This window comes from Vulpes lagopus, chromosome 8, assembly GCF_018345385.1.
Source record: "Vulpes lagopus strain Blue_001 chromosome 8, ASM1834538v1, whole genome shotgun sequence".
NCBI lineage: Eukaryota > Metazoa > Chordata > Mammalia > Carnivora > Canidae > Vulpes > Vulpes lagopus.
In genome coordinates, this window is record NC_054831.1 from 119,258,745 (window position 1) to 119,265,703 (window position 6,959).

The 6,959-nt window shown below is 55.1% G+C and overlaps 1 long non-coding RNA gene across 1 annotated transcript; it reads left to right on the forward strand.

Annotated features, from left to right (window-relative positions):
* Positions 1-3,899: 3,899 nt before the first annotated feature.
* Positions 3,900-6,908, forward strand: LOC121497531. Its single transcript, XR_005989496.1, has 3 exons — positions 3,900-4,009; positions 4,283-4,402; positions 4,819-6,908. It is a non-coding gene; the product is annotated as an uncharacterized LOC121497531 (long non-coding RNA).
* Positions 6,909-6,959: the final 51 nt, after the last annotated feature.

Consider the following 6,959-nt stretch of genomic DNA (forward strand, 5'->3'; position numbering starts at 1 on the left):
ACCTGAGCATCAGGGGATCCTGTGGTGTGGTGGAAAGCAGAAAGCAGGTCAAGCCCAAACCTCAGTTCTGAATGTAAGCCCAGCAAACCAGTTCACCCCCGGTGTCCTCAGTTTTTTAGTCCATAAAATGGGGACAAGAGCCAACCTTCACGGGGTGAGATGGGATGAGGCATGTGGAAAGCCAATCCTCCCAACGTGCTTTGCCAAGTTGCCCTTTCCGCACTGCCTGCTGTCATCCCTGGGAACCCCCTCGGGGGCAGAGCTCGCCCCGTCCCCGTCCTCCCCAGCAGGAGCACACAGCCGAGCTGCTTAGCAAAGCAAAGCTGAGGGGTGGGGTGGAAAATGTCAACATCAGATTAGCCCCATGGGAAATAGCACACTTGTCCGACCACAAACACCCCCACGTTTCCCTCCAGCGGGGTTTTAGGGGAATGGGGTGGAGCTGAGGTTGGGGAAACCAGCGACATCTTCAGGCTTGTATCCCCCAGCCCTGGTGGCCAAAGTGTCTTTGGGGAGTTGGGGACAGCATGTGCAGGGGCTCTGGGCCCCGGAGCTGCCCCACTTTGGAGGATCCGGGAGATGTCTGAGGCCTTGGCTTTACTGGGGTGGTGCAGACAGAATAGCAGCCCCTAATTAGTGGCTGCCAGAGGACGGGTCCTACAGGCTATGGGGGAGCCACTGAAAGTTCTTGAGCCAGACAGGGCTTGTTCAGAACCAGCCTTTAAGAATATGTCTGGTAGGGGGAAGGTGATGGGAGGGAGTAGGGATAGACGCCTCATAGAGTAGGGATGGGGGGGTTGGGGGTGGAAGAGCAGAGGGGGAGGGAGAGGGCCAAGCAGACTCCATGCTGAGTGTGGAGCCCAATGCAGGCCCTGATCCCTTGACCTGAGATCAGGACCCGAGCCAAAACCAAGAGCCAGACGCTCGACTGACAGGCAGCCAGGCGCCCCCATTATCTTAATCTTTATAATACTTCTGTAAGAAAGGCCAACCTGTTGTTATACCCATTTTACAGACAAGGAAACCGAGAGAGGTGATGAGACTGGCCCTAGGCCACACAGCTTACCAGGGGCAAAGGTGAGGAGTGAAGCTGGGTTTGCGCCCTTCCAGGGTCTGCGGACTTCCCCTACACCTGACACCCCTGCAACTGGGGGGACAGCTATTTTAAGATCACAGGTGCCATTTCGATTATGTCTTTTACTAAGAAGTGGTATTGTTCCCCGGCCCTGTGCTGCTCTTACTAATGTGGTGACTCTTCCTGGCCTTTGTCTGCCCCAGTTGGGTTTTGGCCAAGTCACTGGAGCTGCCACCTGCGGCCTGGCCTGGCCCAGCCTTGAGGCCACGCAGAAGGGGCAGGAGGCCCTCACTCCGACTTTCACAAGTGGGGGCTGAGACCTAGCAGGCACCCTGTTCAAGTGGTGACCCCTTGTAGGCAGCACCTTCGTCTTGTCCACTATTCCATCCCCAAAGCTTGGCAGATGATAGAGACTCCACACACTTTTCTTAAAATGAATGATAATGCAGTCCCTGGTCAGACTCATGTACCTGCACCGAGGGGGACACCCGAGAGGACTCAGGTTCCCTTGCCCTGCAGGCCCCTGTGGATGCAGCAGCAGAGGCTGAACAGGTGCATCTCACTAGGGGCAGCCTCACAAGCCCAGTGGGGGACTGCGGACACCCGGGCAGCCTGTGGAGGGTGGGGTGGCCTTTGGGGCAAGCATGTGTCCTAAGTGGCCTCCTTGTTTGTCCAGTGTCTGGAGTTTTTTTTTTTTTTTAAGATTTTATTTTATTTATTTATGAGACACACAGAGAGATGCAGAGATACAGACAGAGGGAGCAGCAGGATCCATGCTGGGAGCCTGATGTGGGACTCGATCCAGGCATTCTGGGATCATGCCCCGAGCCAAAGGCAGACGCTCAACCGTTGAGCCACCTAGGCATCCCATAGTGTCTGGAATCGTTGAAGAACAGAATAGAATTCTTCCAAGAGATGGTATTGTTCTAACCAACGAGTGGACGAAGGAACAGTGCTAAGAGGTGGGACTGCTACCTGCCCCGCGATGCTATTACTATACGTGTGCTCACTGATCGCAGATTCTGACGCTATTGCTATAAATAGATTCACTGTGCACCTGCTCCTCAGACATTCAGAGGTGGACAGAGGGCCCTGAGGCCCATGTCTGACCCTAGGTCCTGCCTTTGAAGCCTCCGAGCTAAGGAAACGCTTTCCCTGCTCCCAGAGCTTGCTCAGCCCAGGGACTCCTCGTCTGGCCCCTGGCCTCTCTCCACAGCGAGGTCCGGGGGAAAAGGTGGTGGTTGGGCCCTGGCCGTGGGACAAGTAGAAGGATTCAGGAGGTGGGAGGGACTGTGGATCCACAGGGCTTGGTGACTGGCAGGAAGGGGAGGGAGGCAGGGGTGAGAAGACAGGGATGCTGGGCAGTGGGGAGGCTGGAGAGGCCCCCTCCCAGAGGGTTGTGTTGGAGGTATGTGGAGTGCACAGTGGATGCCGGGGTGTGTTGGGGGTGGTCAGGTTCAGCAGCCGACCTGGGCAGGTGACTGGCCACACCTGGGTCCCCAGAGCAGGGTGGGTGGCCCTGGGGACAGCAGCGGTGGTGGCTGCAGAGTCCAGCAGGGCCGCCTTATGGTGGCCTGGCTTCCCAACCCACCCGGGGCTGGGCCCAGTACTGGCAGGCAGAGATCTTGCCACCTGGCCTCTTCAGCCCATAGCCAGCAGGGACCGAGTCTTCAGCAATTGGTTGAGATTTATTGATGGCCTTTGAAAGGTGGCAATCAGGAGGCCTGGGCCAGCCCCCTGGGGACCCCAGCTCTTTACTCAGTGCCCAGGAGTCTAAGGCCAGCCACACACAGCGCGGTCAGGGGCAAGGGCATCCAGGCCCAGGGTGTCACTACTAGGGTGAAGGTGACCTGGCCGGCCCTGGGGCCTGGCCGAGAGGTGCTGAGGCTCAGAGAATGTGGCTGTGGACCCCTCCTCAATGTCTCAGACAGGGAGACAGGTTAGAGCAAGAGGGGACCACTCCAGGCCCATAGCAAATCTGTTTTCCAGGTAAGACCAGAAGCCAGGCTAGCTTGGGCAGCAGAGCAAGGTGAGAATTACCCCTTGCTGACCTGGCCTTGTTTCTGTGGGTCCCTGTTTTATTATCTCCCCACCAGAATATTCACCCCATGAGAGCAGGGACCCTGTCTGTCTGGCCCACTGCTGTGTCCCAAGCACCAAACACAAGCCTCTTGTTGATGGATATTCATGGATATTGGATGAAAAAGAATGGGTAGAGTTTCCTTTTCTCATAATACAGGGAGTCCAGAGGAAGAGGGTTCAGGGCCGGTACAGAGGCTTCGTGAAGCTATCAGGGATCAGGGCTCCGTCTCTCTCCTCCAGCATCCTTCGAGTATGGCTTTTGTCCTCATGCTTCCAGAATAGCTGCTGCCCCTCCAGGCATTGTGCTGACATCCATGGCAGGAATAGGGGAGTTAGGACAAAGGGCAGAAGGGCAGATACTTGTGGAATCTGTCCCTTCTTAATCAGGATAACTTTAGATTTCCCAGAAGTCCCTTCATAGTGCATTGGCCAGAATCATAAATAGTAGTTCTCGCTCTGCCTTCCTTTTCCTTTAAACCTCTTCCAGGGCCTCGGCCCTTAGCAGGACCTGTCACTTTTGTTGTTTGGTTGTTATTGTTTTCATTTGATCAGTAAAAATCCCCGATGTGGGGGAAATGCCCCGGTGAGGTCATTTTTACTGTGGCAGGTGTGCTGCTCTAGCACCAACTTTGTAGGGACCTGGATCTACGAGGTGCTTTCCAAGGGCATGGTTAACAGTTGGGAGGAGGGAGGTGCTGGTATTCAGCTGGAGGGCACTGGCATGGGTCTGCATCCTTTTACAGCCAGTGCCATCTCTGACTGTGGTGCCATCACCGGGAGCCTCGTGCCTGGGAGCTCACCTGGGGGCCTTCTGCCTGCGGAGCCCACGGCAGCTCGATGGAGCAGGACAGGGTATGACTAGGCCCCTGGGTACAACCTGTGACCTCTGATTGCTTGGCTACAGCAGCCTCCTTGACGGGGCCCGCTCTCCCTGAGCCCAGGCCTGCAGGCTGTCCTTGCCAGGCTGATCCTCTGAGGCCAAGGCCTGGCTCCCCTCCGCAGGGCAGGGGTGCAGGGGAGGCACCCCGAGGCTGCATGTGTAGGCGCCACAGCCCCTGGTGAGCAGGCAGGGTGGCAGAGAAAGGAGAAGGGAGCGAGTACTGGGTGTTTTCTTGTGTTTTCCAGACCATTAACCTTGGCCCTGCAGGTCCCAGCTCCAAATGTCAACAGTGGGTGAGATGGTGACGGCAGCCAGGAGGGAATTACAGGCTGGTGGCCTGGCAGGAAGCTTGACTCTTGGCCTGGGTGAGTTGCAGAGGATCCCCAGGAGCCCCCTGGGGAAGAGAGCACGTGCCTCCCAAGCAGCCGTCCCCAGGTAGGCCCCCGTCCTTGTTCGGTTGCTGGCCTGCTGTGTGTGCCGTGACAGGCCACTGCCCTCTTGGGCCTGCCAGGGGCCGATGGACACCTCTTTGCCACCTTCCTCTCCAGACTGGGGCTGGGGGCGGCTCAGCTGTGTTATAAACTGAGAAGGGGCTTAGCTATTGATGGGAATAATCCGGTGCAACAATCCCATCAAAATAACTCCACTGCTGAGTCCTTAGTACAGGCCGAGCCAGCCCTCCCAAGCACTTCAAGTCAATGGAAAGGATGAGGCTCCCCTACTCCTTGTTTGAATATGAAACACCTGGTGGAGTCGTGGTGGGTTTTATTTTTACCTTCAGGCATGTAGGTGAAGAGGGAAGTCCCAGTGATGTTCTGGCTTAGCAAAGAAGCTCACCAGTAACCCTGCCTTTGAGGAAAGCGCGAAGCCCGGGAAGTCCGCTGAAACGTGAATAGGCCGTGGCAGCGGATTATGAAGCAGGACAAAAAGCTGAAAGTGCAGAGGTTTTCCAGACGAAAGGTGACTTTGCAGGACATGGGAATCCTGACAAGTCCCCTTGTCAGTCAGAGGTGACACTCGGGAGGACGGCTTCGCCAGCAGGTACGTCCCCGCCGGGCCGCCACTGCAGGGATGTGGAGCGGCTCCTTCTCCTGCTCTGGGCCCTGGGAGGTCTCAAGTTGGCAGGCTTTCCACCAGTTTACAAAGAGGCTCTAGAAGGAAGTCTGGAGAAGCCCCAAACTTGTCCTTTGTCATGGAAAAGGGCAGAAGAGGAGTAAGGGACACAGGGGCTGTCACCCACATGGCAGTTCCTTAGGTCATCCTCACAATGAGAGGGGTGTCATCACGGTCTGATACGTGGCAGGAGGGAAGCGGAGGCTGAGAAGTCCACGACTCGCCCAAGGTCTGCAGGAGGGGGCCGGAGGCTGCACGCGTGAGGATGGGGACTGTGGCTTCTGCGGGGTGTCAGGGAGAGCCAGCGTCCAGGGCGGGGCAGTATGACTTTCCTGTCGCTGCTGTAACAAATGACCGGAAGCTCGGTGGCCTGAACAACACAACTTGATGACCTGACTGACTGTTCCGGAGGATAGAAGTCAGAGTTGGCTCTCACTGGGCTAACACCAGTGAGAGGCAGGCATCAGGTGTCAGTGGGGTGCCTTTTGGATGCGGGGGGGTAGGTTGGAAATCTGTTCCCTTTTCCACCTTCTAGAAGCTGCCTGTGTTCTTTGGCTGTCTCCATCTTCAGAGCCAGCAGGTTAGCATCTTCCAAGCTCTATCTGACTCTAGTATTCCTGCCTCCCTCTTTCACTTATGATTACATTTTCTGATGATGATTATGATTAGGTTTCGATGATTCCCTTTGGATTATATTCGGCCCTGGATATTCCTGCACGTTCCAAGATAATCTGCCCGTCTCAAGAGCCTTAATCACACCTGCAAAGTCCCTTTACCATGTAAGGTAACATAGATTCGCAAGTTCCAGGAATTAGGATGTGGGTCTCTTTCTTCTGCTGACCTCTGTGACCTTGGCCAAGGGGTCTGACACTTGGGATAACAAGCATCCCTTCCTCAGGAGGCTTGGAGGGGATCCAAATAAAGAGGAATGGGCTTCCACCCCATAAGGAGTGACTGAGCCTCCCCCTCCCATCCAGGGCCCCCCTGCATGGGCTGGAGGCAGGCTACTCAGCCTGGAACTAATGATCAATTAGAATTCTGGTGCTTCTGGGAGGGAGACAGTGGTCAGGACCCAGGATCAGATAGATCAGGACTCAAGCCCAGACTGTGCCTCCTCCCAGGGGCCTGAGGGTGGGGGTGGGGTAGGCGTGGGGAGCAGACTGGCCTGGAAAAGGAGGAAACAAACAGACCTCATTTCATCCTCACCAAGGTGGAGCTTCTGCCTTAATTTTACAGATGTAGAGACAACAGCTCAGAGAGATCAAGCACCTTGTCTGAGACCACACAGCTCCTGGGAGCTTTCCCACAGACCAGAATTCCCAAACCAGTGACACCCACGCTGCTCCCTAGCTGTTTGCCCCGTCTGCCTGCCTCCTGGCCTGCGGCCGGCTTGATATTTTTCTTTAAACCAACTTGCTGCTTTTTTATTTAAATGTATCTGTTTTAAAAAAGAGGCTTTATATTACTCTCATAAATGGAAAATCACAAAATTCATGGGCTAGTTATGTGTATTTTTATAACGCACATTAAAATGAATTTATCACCATAAAAATGAAAAGTGTTCATCCATATACCATGTAAAATGGCCTCACATACCAGCAGTGGGTTCTGGCACTCTCTCTGGGAATTGGCTCTACACCTGCTCCGGTTTCACCAGATCCTGATGTTATTCATGGCTCTCATTTATTATGGTATTAAATTTTCAAGTGGTTTCCCAGCACAATTACATCCAGCCTCCCCAGCATGGCCTCAGGGTCCTTCTGGCTCCTGCTTTCCTCATCTCCTGCCACTCTGGTCCCGCTGCTCTTG